Source organism: Carassius auratus, chromosome 20 (assembly GCF_003368295.1).
Source record: "Carassius auratus strain Wakin chromosome 20, ASM336829v1, whole genome shotgun sequence".
In the NCBI taxonomy this organism is placed as follows: Eukaryota; Metazoa; Chordata; class Actinopteri; order Cypriniformes; family Cyprinidae; genus Carassius; species Carassius auratus.
In genome coordinates this window covers 17,469,099-17,486,074 of record NC_039262.1, presented here as the reverse complement: position 1 = coordinate 17,486,074, position 16,976 = coordinate 17,469,099, and the positions used below count along the sequence as shown (strand labels likewise).

At 38.9% G+C, this 16,976-nt stretch overlaps 1 protein-coding gene across 5 annotated transcripts in view; it reads right to left on the bottom strand.

The window, feature by feature from the left end:
- LOC113121072 (disabled homolog 1-like) overlaps nucleotides 1-14,798 on the bottom strand; it is a 154,028-nt gene extending 139,230 nt beyond the window's left edge. For 3 of the 5 annotated variants that reach the window (XM_026291303.1, XM_026291304.1, XM_026291305.1), the window contains exon 1: nucleotides 14,491-14,796. The gene's annotated coding sequence lies outside the window, so the exon portion shown is untranslated. Of the gene's footprint in view, nucleotides 1-14,490 lie in introns of all 5 variants that reach the window. The other 2 variants (XM_026291301.1, XM_026291302.1) reach the window with 2 other exon arrangements.
- Nucleotides 14,799-16,976: the final 2,178 nt, after the last annotated feature.

Sequence of the window (16,976 nt, the reverse complement as noted above, 5' to 3'; positions counted from 1 at the left end):
TGTGGCTGTGGAAATAACGAAAGAGGACAGATCATGATATTTCTTGGTCTATGATATAAAAAACTAATCAACTGTGTAAAACAATTGTGCATTATGTGGAAATAGTATAATGTTCACAATGCAAAGCTGGTCCATCCAAACACCTTATGGAAAAAATGGATCTGCAGAAACAGGTAATTTTTAATATATTTATGACTAATTCGTTCTAAAATATAGGTTAATTTATGAATAAACCAAGTGACTGTCTTTATAAATGAATCATTGATTCATTCGGTAATGACACTAGTCTTTAAGTGTCACTGCCTTTGAGTGAATCATTGAATTTTTGACTCATTTTATTTTTTTTGCTGATTTATTAAAAACACTGATTCACCCAGGAACAAAACAATGAGTGAAGCACTAAATCATTGACTAAACTGATTCGTTCAATACACTGATTCATTCAGGAACAAAGCAAGTGACTGTCTTTGTGAAAAAATCATTAAAAGATTCACTCAACTGTTTTTCTTTTTCATTTTTATAAATAAAAATTGATTTAGGAACAAAACATTTGACTGAATAAGTCATTAAATCACTCACTCAACCAATTCATTTGAACAGTTTAGATGCTCATTCAGATGCTAAACGGGTAAAGGTTTTTATAAGTGAGTCGTTGATTCATTAAGGAATGAAACAAGTAACTTTATATGTGACTGATTGAATAATTTACTTCACGGGTTCAAAAAAACTTCAGAAACAAAACAAATGAATGTGTTCACAAGTGAGTCACTAAATTATTTTCTTGATTCTTTTAAAACAAAGATTTATTTAGGGGGAAAAAAACACTCCATGAGTTCATCTCAAAACGAATGTGACTATCAAAATTTTGTATAAAATATAAGCTACTCACTACTGACTTTAGTTTATTTCTGACACTGACACTGAACTGATCTGAATCAACAATGAACTGACATGAGCTGAATGAAGACACTACTGTCTTCCGTAGTTACTTTAAATGGAATGTTTTATAACTGACGAGTTTTGTAACATTATCAGTTATTTTCCAGTTTTTACAGAACACCTGTTTTGAAACAATCTGTATTATAAAATTAGTAAAAACAGTTCAGCACTACACAAAAGAATCTGACTTCACAAAGCCTACTTAATCTGCTATGGCATTCATAATCAGTCTATAGAAAAAATAATCATTGTGGTGCACATAAACACAAACAATGCAACCACTGGAAGAGTCAGTCAGGCCACCCTTCTTTTAGTTTCACTGTTTGGGAACATTATTATAAACTTTTCCCCAACGGACTGATACACTGAGATTTATAAAATAATTGCTGGGCCTTTAGACTCGACCACTTTTAAATAATGCAGCATCGACGTCACATGAATATCTCTAAATGCCGTGATGGTTTGCTGAGGTGTTGAAACAGGCTGGAAAAAGACAGGAAGGGCAGAGTCTGTGTGAAGGGTAAAGACCCCCTGCTGTACATTCCCTCCACAGAGGACACAGCTGTCCACCGAATAACCCACACCGGGCATCCATGCCAGGGCAAATCACTCTGCCCACACGCGCTTTAATTACAGCTGCGTTCTAATGCGCTTCTCATCCACTCAAACACACTGGAGCAGACAGACGTCAACACATTTAAAATGTGGGTTATCGCCACGGTTAACCTTACATGATTCTATGTCTCCTCCTCCCCCACTAGCCATTCCACTCCATTTCTCATCTAGCCTCACACACACACACACACACACACAGTCTCTAAATGATCACGCCACCCAGGGCAGCCATTTCTGTTCATCATGCAATAAGGGGAGGGAATTTTATTCCTCTCTCTCTCTCTATTCCCCCAAATCATTTCACTACAATTTAATCCTGATGGTCTTTGGAATTGCCCTTTTCCATTAAACCCACTTTGTGCCACTTTGCTATCAGCAGCGTGGCGATTCAGTGGCTGTCATTAAACTGGGGAGGGGCTTAGCTAAATCTGCTGGGGCTCATCCAAGTAGCTCACTGTCAAGTGGCTCTGTACGAGCATCTGTGTGTGTGTGTGTGCGCGCGCAAGTTGAATCTTAGTCTTCTCCGTGTGAGGGCATCTCATTTAAAGACACTGGATTATTAAGCCACCACCTACTAATCGGACCCCATCAATTCCGAGAGGGCCATCTCACCCGGCTCTTATCTGCCACAGTCTAATGTCATTAACACGTCGAGCTAATTGAAGACTTGCTATCTTAATGGTTTCACACACGCGTAATGTGGATAGGGAGTCTATGCTTTGTTTTTCAATCTTGGGAAGTCTGTGGAGCTGAGAAACACACAGAGGGGTCTGCTGGACATGCTACCTGAGTCTAGAATAAAAATAATGTAATGGTACTAGAGAAAGATCAGTAAAGTGTGAAATTCCACAATGGGACACATTATCTGAGGGATCAAGAACGGAGAGCCAGAGAACAACAGATCTGAAGAGAACATGAAAAATTTTTAAATAAATGACTATTCAGGTTGCAAGGGAGATAACTAAACAAGTAATGACCGAAAAAAAAGAGGTTAATGGGAAGTGTGTGATCTTTAGACCTGAGGAAGAGAAATCACAAATGATACTGACAAGCTACAGCAACAGATCTGCAAACAAACGACTGAGATTTCAGTACGGACTCAAGAAAAGAATGACTTTCTTTGGTTGAGCATAAAAGATGATATTTTGAGGAATATCTCAAGGTTTTTTGTCAATACAATGAAAGTCAATGGTAACCAAAATTGTCTGATTATCAACAGTGTTCAAAACATCTTTCACAAAAGAAAGAAATTCATATAGGTTTGAAACAAAAGAGTGTGAGTAAATTAAAAAAAAATCATTTTTGAGTGAACTATCCTTTTCTCATCAAATTCTTCCACAATCATATTGTATAATACACAATATATAAAACATATTTTGTGTATTATAAAATTTTAATAAAATAAATTTTAATTTAGGAGTTATGCCTATATCTCAAAGTTTATTAGTGGTTGACCGACATATATCGCCAAGGCCGATATATCTGCCAATATTTGGCATTTTCTTCAAATATCTTTATCGACCGATACATTTTTCTGCTTGGCTGATGTGTTCGAAGCGGGACTTTTAATTTGACAGCGCTGACAGCGGCAGCGCCTGAGCACACACAGCTCACATTCGTCATCGTTAACAGTTCTGTCTAATATGATAGAAATATCTCTAATAATCAGATAGAACGGTTAAACAAAGGAATTAATGTATAAAAGAAAGTATTATAACGATTGCTCTTATATTATTAGTAACAGAAAGAAAATCATATGCACGAGTCAACATTTATTAAAAACTTTTACGACTACACAGCCTCTGCATGATTATGACCACTATTTGGTTTTACTAAGAGTTTCGTATTGAATCTAAGGGGTAATCTATTAGACTGTGGCTGTCAAATGTGGCTTTAAGGAGCTCAACGCTCTGGTCCAAACAGGCATAATCAAAACGCTATTGGCTATTTTTAAAAGGGGGCGTGGCAGCTTTATATGGCCCGCCCTCTCTTCCAGTTTCAGTTTAAATTGTCACCACATAGAATAACGCTGCTTGTTCAAGGCACTTCAGGGGACCATTGTGATTATCCTGAGTTTTATGCATTTGCCCACTGTCATATTCATGTCATTTTCTCTGTGTGCTGTATGTAAAATGAGTGCTACCCTGGCTTTATTTGAAAAACATGATTCCCGATGCACACAAACTTCCCATAATACTGAGTGCCCTGTAGGTTACAGCGTTTACTTACTTTTTAATTATATTTTTATTAAATATTTATTTGTGAAAACTACTATCATCTCCATTCCAGTCCTCGTGACTTATTGCTCTGCACATTTTGTATGTTTCTCTTATCGCTCCAGACGTTTGTTCTATTCGAACGTAAGTGCCCTGCGAAGTGAACATCACAGGCTATTTTGCCATGATTACAGATTGAAGCTAACATATATGTTCCACTCAAAGTGCACTGAAGTGTGCGAGACATGAATTTAAATTGTATTTATTTACCGACATATATGACGTCACACTTGTCCATGTGTGCAGATGTTGCGCAAATCCATGAATGGATGTTCCGAAGTGTAGTAGGGAGCAATGAACACTGTGTAAAGACCATGTCAATCGGAACACAATTAATGCACAGAGCTCACTTCTAACGAGCTGATTATCTGAATCAGGTGTGTTAACAAAGAGAGACATGCAAAAGGTGCAGAGCAGGGAGTCGCGAGGACTGGAACTGAGAAAAGCTGATCTAAAGTATGTTAATTTCACACATTCATTTGTTAATCCATTGTCAAATTATTTAAAATTTCTTAAATATTAAAATAATAATAATAATTATATCATAGCACTTGATCACCGGCACCGTCCCCATCGTGTTGAAGTTTTAGCCTATAGCAATAAAGCACTTAATTCAGTTAGTGACTACGTGTCTTCGTAATTTAGCGCAAGCGGAACGAGCGCCGCAGTAAAGAAGCAGGTGTCCGATTTCATTTATAATTTGAGGAGAGTGAGGCGAGCTAACTGGCGAAGGATGGCAGAAGATCTGGTGGTTTCAAAGCGAAATGCAAAAGTACCTATTTGGAAATATTTTGGATTCAAACCAAATGCCAACAGGGAACCTGAAAACGTTAACGAGGCAACCTGTAAACTTTGCCTGATGAAAGTGGCAGCATCCAGAGGTAACACTTCGAATTTAAACACACATCTTCAAGCACACCACAAAAATGAAGCGGCCTCTTTTTTAAACATCTTAACGTGAGTTTAATTTTTATATTAGTTTTTTTTTTTTTTTGCACTTAAGTGTCCAGTGATTATTCGGGTAGGCTACCTTATTGAATTTTCTTATATAATTTCTTGTTTGATACTTGCATGATGTGTGCAGTGGTTCGTTTTGTTAATAAATGCACTTTAAAGTGGTTTCATAAGTGCTTTTGTTTAGTGTTTGCATGGTGTGTTAAGTTATTATTCATTTTGTAATAAAGATGTGTGTAATACAAGCGAGTGTCTTATTGTTTTGTGTATTTTTATTAAGAATAAAATAAATTAACCCATGATTAATTCAAACAAATGCTACTGAATTGCCGCTAATTAATGTGAAATTAAATTGAGACGTGTGCACGTCTGCACGAAAATCGGCCACCCGAAATCCCCGACATGCAACCCCGGTGACACCGGGATTACCGTTTTTTTTTACACGGAAAAAAATCAGTCACCGCAACATCCCTAATCGGCTTCATATCGGCCCCCCTGCTTTCCAAGATATCGCCATTGGTCGACCACTAAAGTTAATACAGCCCTTTGAATCATCAGAAAATTCTCCATAGAAGGAAAAAAAAACTAACAACATGAGGGTCACAAAATGAAGACAGAATTTTATTTTTTAATGAACTCTCTACTTAAATGAACAAATCCGAGAACTTAAGGAAAGAACAACACAAAAAAGCACATTTTCCTCTAGGACCCCATTAAATACCAATTGTCGTATAAATGATGTACTTCTTTGTACATCCTTGCACAGTTCCCTAACCATTACTGATGACATTCACCACCTTATGCCATTTTACAATCTCTCCATACATCCATCTAATCCCTCCCTCTCTCATTCTCCACATATCTTTCCATCTTTCTCTGGTGCATGTTTCAGCCATTTATCCAGTGTTTTCAGCATGACACGCTACGATGCCAGAATGGTAGTTTAATATGGCCCTGCTCAAACACATGCGGACACATGCACACAAGCGCTCCGCGATGACACGCACGGGTGCAATAGAGTGTCTGCGCATTAGACCCTGACTGCGCTCCGGAGACGGAGAAGCTGAGTGTTATCAAAAGCAAAAGAGCCCTTGCTTTTATATCAAACACAAAAATGGGAAAAATACTTCTTTCATCTCTTTTTCGGCACAGATATGTACACGCAACTCTGAATCCTTCCCTGCACATGGAGATAAGAGAAGGGAAAAAAAACAGATTCGTAGATGGAGTTCCCCATGCAAGCAAGAGAGAGAGAGAGAGAAAGAGAGAGATGGTGAAGTGCAGTTATTTCTAGCAGAACATGCAGCAGAGGAGAAGAGAAAAGCAATCGCTCTAGAGAGATGTATGTTCGCATCGAGCAAAGCCGGAGAGTAGATTTCCCAGGCAACTATTCAAAAAACAGAATCAGTTTCCTGCAGTACAAGGGCAGAAAGCTTTGCTGGCAACTTGAGAGTGAAATCTCTCCCAGCCAGGGCAATAACGCCAGGAGACCGCCTGAGATGTTGCACCGTAGCTCTTTGACATGTAATCATTATGGAAACACCCCGTCTCCAGAGCTCAAGGCTGGTCTTCTGTCTGTCCAGATGCATTTGCTATGTTGATTCTCATGAATAAACACATCTACACACATTCCTGGATAGAGAATAGAGTGAGAAAACTGACAGAGAGAGAGAGAGAGAGAGAGGAGAAAGGAGGTGGCAGGTTGCAATGGTAGGTGTTGGATGTTTATGGTCGGCACATCTGGATCTGGCGCTGGTGTGATTTCTCTGGTCCAAAAGAGCTGTGATCCAGCTGACACACCTTGGACAAACTCTCACACCACAGATGTGGCCTTATTGATCAAAGAAACGAACACCACACACCCCTTAAAATCATGCTGTACAACCCCTCGTGAAACATTTAGCATTCTTTTAAAAGAATCTGGAGTGCACACTGAATCTAATCGCTTTTGGATACATTTGTAATGATGAAGTTGCAATTTAATACATTGTACTAAAATGTAAAATAATTATAATCAATTACTTAACACATACCAAATGCTTTTAATCTGAAAGTATTACAGCGGGTACTTAAATGTGTTAAGAAATATAGTCATGAAACCGCTTTAAGTACACATAAGTGGACTTTATTTCATTTGTATTGTATTATATCCAAGTGCACACATATCAGACAGTATGCAATTTTGGGATGCACATTTGAGGCCATTTAGAGTGCACTATTATAAAAAATATTGACAAAATAGAGAAAAAAAAATACTCGTCTTGTTTGCAGATGCATGTCAATAGTAGTCCAATCAAATTTTCTATAGAATCCATCTAATATCACCTGTCGTCATTTAGGAATGGCAAAATGGTTTTGTTGGGCTTTAAAATCAACAAAAGCAATGTCCTGTTTTAGGCATTCACATTGACTGATTTCAAAACAGAATCAAATCAATTTGATATCCATTCTGATTCATTACACAGAATTTCGGTATTTATTATCCATTCTCTCTCTCTCTCTATCTCTCTCTCTCTCTCTCTCTCTGCCTCTGCCAATGCTTTAAATACAGCATTGCAGACTGATTTCAGACTGATTTCAAGTGTTAACTCTCTCTTTTTTTTACTATTCAGTAAAAGATCTGATGGAGTCATTTGTCTCTGGAACTGGGCTATTTTGGTCACACAGCATCGTCACACAGAACTTGTTCATAAGAGTCATTTATTCATGAATCAGACTACACTAGTCATGTTGTATGTTTTTTTTTCTGTCTATCTCACAAGTCAAAAGAATGACATTATTTGCCATCATTTATTACACAGTGTTTTTACTGCATCACATTCAAAACTGACTACATTCTCACAAATGATTTCTTCTGCAGCTGCACTGAAGTTTAAACAGTGGAAGAGAACTAAAGAGTAATGCAGTTAACCTAAATCAAAACAGTAAAAAAATACTAATTTAAAAAGAAAACCAACAACAGCGCTCAGATAAGTGAATTAGTTCAGCAGACCACATTGACCCCATCAAATCCTTTTGACAGGAAATGCATCAGCACACAAAATTCTTCAACCCATTTCATGGGTTCACTTAAAAATAAAGGTACTTCACGATGTCATAGAAGAACTTTTTCGTCTAAATGGTTCCACAAAGAACCCATTAACATCTGAAGAACCATTCTTTTTCACAAAGGTTTTATTTGTGGTGAAAGAAAGTTCTTCAGATTATAAAAAGGTAAGGAAGAGTTGGCTTGATAAAAGAACACGCACAGAGTTTGAGAGTGTGAACAATGAGAATTCTGAAACTACAAAACAACATATTCAGAGGTTTCTGTGTGTGGATTTTATACATGCCTGGCCCTAACACGCTATTTATTGACATCTTCATGAATTCTGGTCTTGAACAAGATAAAGTATGACATGGATTAAATTAAATGACGGATTCCAGCAATTCATTTGTTCACTGAGACAAAACCACGTTAGCCATTTTGTGCGTCTCATTAGGCAGCAAGAGTGTCGTTATTCCCTAGTGTGTGACTATAGACCTGGCTTGTCTTGCCCTCGGGCTAACATCTGACAGAGAAAACCAGCAGCTGGCAGCATATGCACACCATCATATTCCTGACAAATCTACATTGACATTAGTAGAGCAAACCTCACGTCTTTGATTCTGCCTGTGTCTCCGTCCTTACATTCAACTGCTCCCTCTCTCTTCAAGAGTGCCTTACAGCTCCACGCTCCAGCTCTGTGCAGCTCACCGCTCTGTCCACCACAGAGAAATACAGGCTTTTCATTTCAGCTTGATAATGCTGCACAGGGAGGCCTGCGCATACTAAAGAGCTGAAGCCCACTCTAATACACAAGCAGTCCAGGGCCCCACTGTGCGGGTCATGCCGAATCTTTTTTCTCCCTCTCTCTCTAGTGGATGAGAGACAACTGATTAAACTGGATGAAAAGACAGTGAGAGCAGAATTAATCTAATACAATTTGTTGTCAGAAAAAAAGCTATTCGGTCCTTAGGTCTAGGGACCTCGGGGAGCCATTTGGTTCCTTTTGATTTTCCAGCTAACTCTTAAAGGGATAGTTTACCAGAAAATTAAAATTCTTCATTATTTACACATATTAATTTGGTTCCAAATTCGGCAGAACACAGAGAAGATATTTAGAAGAATGCTTCAACTGAATGTGTATTTAGTTTTTCGTAAAAAGCAAGTGGATTCACCTTTCAACATTTTCTTTTGCATTTCACAAAAGATCCACAGTCTTACAGGTTTGGAGCAACATGTAGGTTGGATAACTTATGACAGAACCAACATTTATGGTTGAACTATCCCTTTAAGAAACAGAAGTGGGTGGTTTTCTTTGCACTGGAAACAGAAGTAGCACTAGGATAAAATAAGGTCTCCCTGATGCCATGTGTACAACAGCCATTTGCTCAACAATTGTTCGTCTGTGTCGACAGAACAAAATCTTAGCATGTTAGCATCTGTAGCATGTTATTTTGTACAAACATTTGGGGTCAGTAAGATTTTTTAAGAAATAATATTTTTTATTTTGCTAGAATGATTGAATCAGAATTTGTATTGTGCAATTTCCTATTTCAAATAAATGTCTGTTTCTTTGTTTTTAACATAAAAAGGATTCTGAAAAAAAAAAAAAAAAACACTGACCATGATAAAAGTTTCTTGAGCAACAAATCAGCATTTTATTAGAATGATTTCTGAAAGATGAAGACTGGAGTAATGATGCAGAAAATTCCACTTTGCCATCACAAGAATAAATATACTATAATAGTAAAATATTTTAAAATAGATATTAAAATAGAAACCAGTTATTTTAAACTGAAAGTATTTCACAATTTTATTGTTTCTTTTACTGTATTTTTTATCAAATAAATGCAGACATGGTGAGCATAGGAGATTTCTTTGAAAAACATTTTTAAAATGTTCCTGATCCCAAACTTGTGAATGGTCTATGAATACAAAAGACAACAGATAAGGAAAACAAGGCTGAAAATGTCATTCATTTACTTTCTTTTTTTCTGCTTCTTTGACTTTCTCTAAATGTCAGAGGAGAGAAGAAGTACAAAACCACCGGGCTCTAAAGATGCAGAGCATAAAACACTGTAAATGAGCGGCAAGCAGCGCCTCAAATAAAGAATCAGTCCCAGGAGAGTAGTCGTTGAAGTGTGAGCGCAAGTAAATGAGAATGTAGAAAGAATAGATTTAATTGAAGTGTTAATGTACTGAGACTGTTGCATGGCCTGCATTTCTGAGTTTCTCCCAGTCTTTGTTCGCAATGCAGCATATCAAACTCGCTCTGGAACGAGGCTCTCGTGGGACTAAATTATCAACCATTGACTTTTTGTCTGCCTTTTTTCACTCTTTTGTTTCTAAGGGTAGGCTGGAGTCAGTGGAGCGTTGCATACCTCTACACCGCAGTGAGAGATGGGACTGTATGTCCATTGAGGGTGAGTTAATTTGGTAGTTTCAGTTTGAATAAAATAAATAAATAGGCATGTTTTTTTATTCATAGCTCAAAGAGAAGATTTTGATTGGATTAGTCAGAGGAGGAACTAGAAACAATGTGGTAAATGGAAAGCAGATATATGGCCAAGACTTCAGACCCTGAAACCGAAGTCCCCTGTGGTCAATTGTGCAACTGGCTGCTTTTGCTTATTGTTAGTTATGTACCGGAAGGCAGGTTCAATAAGAACAGAAGGCCAGAGAATCAAAATGTGCTTGAATTATACATCAGCAAAAGACAAAGAAAATATGAAACTACCTGTGAAAGTATGCTGAGCTTGTTGTGTGTGGACTGATGTTTCAGAGTCGTGTTTGGACCCAAATAGCCGTGCAGACAGATTGTGACCATTTTAAGGAGATTATGGGGCAGATTCCAGCGTGGCATTGCAGAATGTGGCACAAAGAGAACCGCTGCTTCCACCTTGTGCAACCTTTGTTCACAGGTTCTTGGACTAAAACCTAGTGAGCTGTCTATGGAGTCAGCATTTCTACAAATGGGCTACATTGAGGCACCTAAGGGAAGTGAATGGGGCCAGTCTGTTAACATTAAAACAATCAACAACATATTTCCTAAAATGCAGAGAACGACAATACATCTGAAGCAATACACAAGTTGTAACAGAATTCATGCAAGCTGCTTTTATAAAATGATAAGCTTCATATTTCTGCTTTTATTTTCTCCAAAAATTTGCCCCATTCTGAGAAAATGAGGAATGATTTGAAATTCATCTTAGAATTCATTTTTAAGAATGTGTGTTTCAGAATAGAGCAACTGTGGCCTGGTTTCCATTACAGATTTACGCAATGCTTGCAATATCTTATAAATGTAGATTAAAAAGTAAATAAATAAATAAATCAATTGGGAAATTACAATGTCTTCATTAACTAATGTTACGCGACTGAAAAATCAGTTTTCCTCTAACAATAAGATGGAAGTTGGAAGGTTTATGACTATCGCAGTCACCACACTAGCCATTATTTTAGGAGATGAGTGTATCTTTAGCAAAGCAACATGAAGAATGTTTGTGGGACACTTATGAAATGTTCTAATGTGGTATAAACACAAGCATTGACTAGAGTGTCGTGTCAGAGCCGTAACGCACCACGTGTGCAATGTAAAAAAAGGGGTTATCTAAGTATTACTGGCAAAGGAAACCCCTTATACCTGAGAGTGGCTATCTATAAGGTGTTTCTTGAATGTTATAGTAAACTTAAAGAATGATCATGTGACTTTTACGCACACCAGGTGACCTGTAAATGTGGAAAAACTCTTTCAATTGCAGTTTTGTGAAATATTCCTTTTTTGAATTGCCTGAAAAATCACCTCATGCGAGCACATCAACTTTTTTTTGCGATATACATAATGGGAGTTTTTGCGATATTGACATGTTTCCGTTGGGAGTATTTTCAATTTGCATTTTCAATTTCTGTCACACATGAGATCTACACAGAGGCGTACCTACATTAAACAGAGCCCTACTGACACTTATCATAGCACAGAATGACAAAATAGAACACCGATATGCAAAGCACCAAGCAAATTCTCTGAATTAAATTATCACTTTTACTGCTACATTTCGAGTGGAAAGTTTCTGATGGACCAAAACTGCGACAGCTGTGCCCTCAGGCTCATTGTCATGTCCTCAGCCAGATGCCATCCGATGGGTGAAGCCAATCAGGAGCTCTAATTAGCAGGAGCAGATAATGTCACACAGAACAGACAGATCGATACCAAGGACGAGGAACAGCAGTTGATGCCTCCCTCTCTATGCTGGACAGATTTCCAAGAAGGGACATCCCCCACGGAACAACTCTACTTCAGAAATTCCCAGCACCTTCTGCTTTGATGAAGATACCAGAGGTGACATGCTGCTCTGAGGACCTCGGTTCTCCATTTCATGCTAGACCATCAACTCAATACATTCCTAAAACAACCACCACACAATCTAAAGTGTAACTGAGAGTTAAAATGTAGTTACAATCAATTCTGGTCATTCTTTCCTTTACAAATCAGTACGTGGAACTGGTTTCAAACAGAAAAGTACCTAGAACAGCAAGCTTGGCTTGCCATTGAGTTCATACAGGTCAAACCAACAGGCATTAGTGTTATTTTAGCTTGAACATGCAGTAGCCCAGGAGATGTCTTGATATGAACCCTACCTCTACATTACCTCAAAACAAGCCCAGCTCATAGAATGAATAAATGAACACAGCAGAGAGAGCAAAACAATGTTGGCTTTGAGGGTTCCCACACTCTGTGTTCCGTCTCCATGGAGATGCATGTTGCCTGCTGGGCCCATTCAGGCAGAAGAGGAAGGCTTAACTGCCGATACACACAGAAAAGTCCAGAACAGACCAGAATAGACCACCTTTACCACAGCAATATAACTTTTAAGCAGAACGGTGACATAATATGAGGGGATGGGAGAGTGTGCCATCTGGCACAGATTAGCATAGTGACTCTGACCCGATTATGGCAAAAAATAAATAAATAAATAAATAAAAAAACACCTTGTTCCTCCTTTGTATTCTCATTTGATCTACGCTATCTATCTATCTACCTACAATGTTGAAAAGCTTGACACACATATATACATACATACATACATACATATATATATATATATATATATATATATATATATATATATATATATATATATATATATATATATATATATATATATATATATATAATAGATAGGGCTGGCTAAAAACACACAAAAAAATCATTCGAAATAGCATCCTTCAAGAAAACAATTGCAAATTGATGGCTGAACCATACAAAAGATTACTGACCTAAAAACGAGGCTGTCAATGAACAGCTGACACCTGGATCAGTTCAAAGTCAAACACACAAAAAAGGGGGGAAATCACATTTGTGACTGAGATTTGTCTACCAACAACACTAACGTGTAAACACTTGTTTTCTATCATAATAGGGACTGACTTCTGTTGTTTTTATATTAAGGTAATGCTGTTCTCTACCCTCTTCACCCTAAAGCTAACCCTCACACAAACGGTTCTACGGATAAATAAACACATGACTTGGTATGTTTACTAAGCAGTTTTCCTCTCGGAGACGTTGCTTGGTCACCATAATGTCGGTTATTTTAGGTTTAGAGTCTTCTTTACCGGACACTCCAGTCAATGGCGCTTTTGTCCTTCGGACGGAGCGCGCGGGCCACGGAACCGCACAGCAAGGAAACACGATGAGAGTCGGTGTCTTTTGGAGAGTTTTGTGCTTGGCAAACGTCAAGGTGTCCGTTTCTCGTTTTTAAACTACCCCTCAACCGGCGGTCCAGAGACTGACTGAAGAGGATGTTCTGTGTCAAAGCACATCATCCTCACGCGCTCTCGTTTCTACCGCTTCAAACGCTGTGGGAACACACTCCTGCAGTGCAACCGTTCAGTAGATGCCACGCAGACGCGTTAAACGCGGTCCCCGGTGCCCCAGGTCAGTTGTCAAATTCTAAGAGAGCGAGTTAAGGAATTCTCGCCGCCCGGTGGTTCCCTGTCACACACTCACTCACTCACTCACGCACGCACGCACACACACACACACACACACACACACACACACGAGCAGATTAATGCGGGCTTCTGCTGCCGCGGAGCCCCTGCGGACCGATCAGCCTGCTTGAATCACACAAACAAAATCTTCACGTTTTTCACGTTCTAATATATGGAAAGCTCACGCTACCGTGCACTGAATCTGTATTTGTGCGTTTTAACACTAGAGGGAATACCGAACACCTCTTTCCACGGCAGTTTCTGATGAGTGTACTCATATCACTAATTGAGTGTATATTGGACCTCTGTTCGGCGGTGAATGGAAAAGCTGTTAAATACGCAAGATTGTGGTAAATCTCAGTAGATCAGTCGCTCTCACGCAGGGCAGAACACGGATGTCAATGCAGCAAACGCTGCTCCTCTCCTTACGCGCGTGGACGCGTGATCACCGTCAACTGGTGGCTGCTGTTTCGGCTCAATTTCTCGCAAATTAAATGTGTGATAAGTGTTTAATAATGTCTCTCCGATTGCTTTAGATGCGTGAATTAAATCAACCGACACAACTCCATCACCGAAGCACAGGGAGCTGTCCTCACGTTCCACATGGACAAGTTTCATTGCAACAGCACCGACGCCGTTTTTCTTTCCATATGTCATCGCAAACCACATCCTTAAGACAAACCCTCTTACCTTTAAACTGGTGCGTTCAGATCCCATACTTCTCATGATAAAAATCCACGCGCAATCACTCCGTATCCAGTCTCTGCCGTCTGTAGAAGAGCAGTAATCCACTTTCCCATGCCGGGGACTGACAGCCACAGACCTGGACTACATCCTTTCTATCGCACACCAAAACTGATGGGATTTTTGCGCTTCTTTTCCCTTTACCCTGTTCTTTCTCTCCGATGCTCCAGCTGAAGTTGCCTGGTTACCTCTCTCTAAAAGCGCCGCTCCCGCAGCCAATCACGAGCTTGAGTGCGCGTTAACCCGTAGCGCGCCGAGCTGTCCTGGTTTCCCGGTTTCATGGGAAAACGCAAGGAGTGGGAGGGGTGAGCGAGAGTTTTCAATGCCAAAAAGCTAAGATGTGCAAAAGAATATAAAGACAGTAAGGGATGCGTTGGGGGGATGGATGGATGAAGGCACAGAAATGAAGAGCATCTGATTTGCTGAGACTTACACGAAAGCTTCATTTACGCATCAGCAAGCACGTGTAGGCTAATACAGGTGCATGAGGGGCAAGAAAAACCCTCAAACTGAACTAGATCCGGCGACGCAGGTTTGGATATAAAGTTGATAAGACTATCGCGACAAAACAGATGTAGGCTATTTTAAACAAAGCGCGATTAAAGCAATGAACTGCATGAAAGTAAGTCTGATATAAGGCTACAGGTGGAGAAAACATTATTTGAACAAACTGCTGGCGCAATAAAGAGCTGTTTCATTGATGACAAACAATATTAGATATTTTTGAGTTTTGATTTCTACCATGGACTGTAATTAGAAAAAAACTAGATCTATTTCTGTTACTTATATACATTAATTTACTACATTTATTTTCGGTTTATTTTAAACAGTGTTCAGAAGATTTTGTTCAAAAATGAGTTCTTAGAATCAACCCTGCATCTGCTCTGCTGACTTTTTAGCTGTGGGTTTACCCATTGGGAATTCATTTAGCTGTTTTCTCACTTGATTTCAAAATGAAACTGTCATCATATCCACCAAACTCTTCTTTGGACCTTTAGTCTGCTTGTATTCTAAACTGTTAAAAGAAAAACCTGCCCAAATATTGGCTGGACATTGTCTGACTTTCAGAAGGTTTCTAGGAGCCCCATCCCTAATCAATGCCCATGACTAGATCTTCTGTTTATGACAGCTAATAATCTAAAGCGGCTACGCAGTGGCCATCGGACAGTTGCTAGTTTTAACCTTCTGAGTCACCTCATCATGCAGAGTATTGATTTTAATTCCATCCTCTTCTCAGTTAGGGGCTGCCAAGTGCACTACGCCCTTTTCACTCTAAATCACTGTAAACGGGACCAGACAGCATTCGGCTCAGCACTTATTATATTTCCATACATGACTACAAAACCATGATCATTCCAAGACTTTAGTAACAAACTCTGTAAATGTTTACAGAACTGTTTCAGAAGAATTTTAACTGCTGTGCAACCTCCTTACCATTTCTTCACCCAGCACTGCAGCTCATTGCACCGCATGGTATCAGTTAGCTTACAAATGGGGTCCATTATATATATTATTTGCAATGCTAGAAATTAAAATAAATAAATATATAAATACAATAAAGCATTTTACTTGTTTAAACCGAAATAAACCCAGTGGGAGAACTTATGTGCTTTTCTACTTTCTACTGTAATCCGACCCATTGGTTATAAGCTAAGATAAAAATGCAATAAAAATTTATTGTTATCACTAAAATACATTCCCTCACAAATCTGTCCACCCTCTTTCTTGCTCTATCTTTTTCCTCCATCCACCCAAGAAGCTAAAATATTTTATTGTCGGTTGCACTGTTTTATAATCTTTTATTAGGGCTCAAGCCTGGAGGGCGAGAGCCCTATTGTTTTCCTTAGGATTATTTTTTTTTTTTTTTTTTTTCTTTATTCTTCTAATTTTTTTCCAAGGTTTCGGGGGCTTTTGGGGTCCTTAACATACTCAAAAACTCTTGAAAATTGGCACACACCTTGGAACCTGCGGCCATTAGGGCCGGGCAGAGTCTGATACACGGGCGTGGCACAGGGGCTCTACAGCGCCCCCTGTAGTACTGAGGGCCATATATCATGCATACTTGCACGTATACATATGAAACTTGGTACATATATATAACTCATCAAACCAAACAACTTTCACACTGCATGTCATAAGCTCCGCCCAACAGGAAGTTGGCTATTTAGGGTTTTATGAAAAACACATGCTCTGGAATTTGATATACTCCTCTGAGGAACTCCACCCGTTCACCACAAAACTCGGTGAACACGATCTCAAGACATTGGGGATGCTAAATTGCGAAGAGATTTTTGATATCTCGAACGGTTTGCCCGTGGCGAGGCGTTGAAATTATGGCGAGAAATGAGAAACAGGAAATGTCTAATAACATCCACATACATTTCCTGAATTTGATCAAACTTAATTTGTTTGTTCGTTGTATGATACCGATC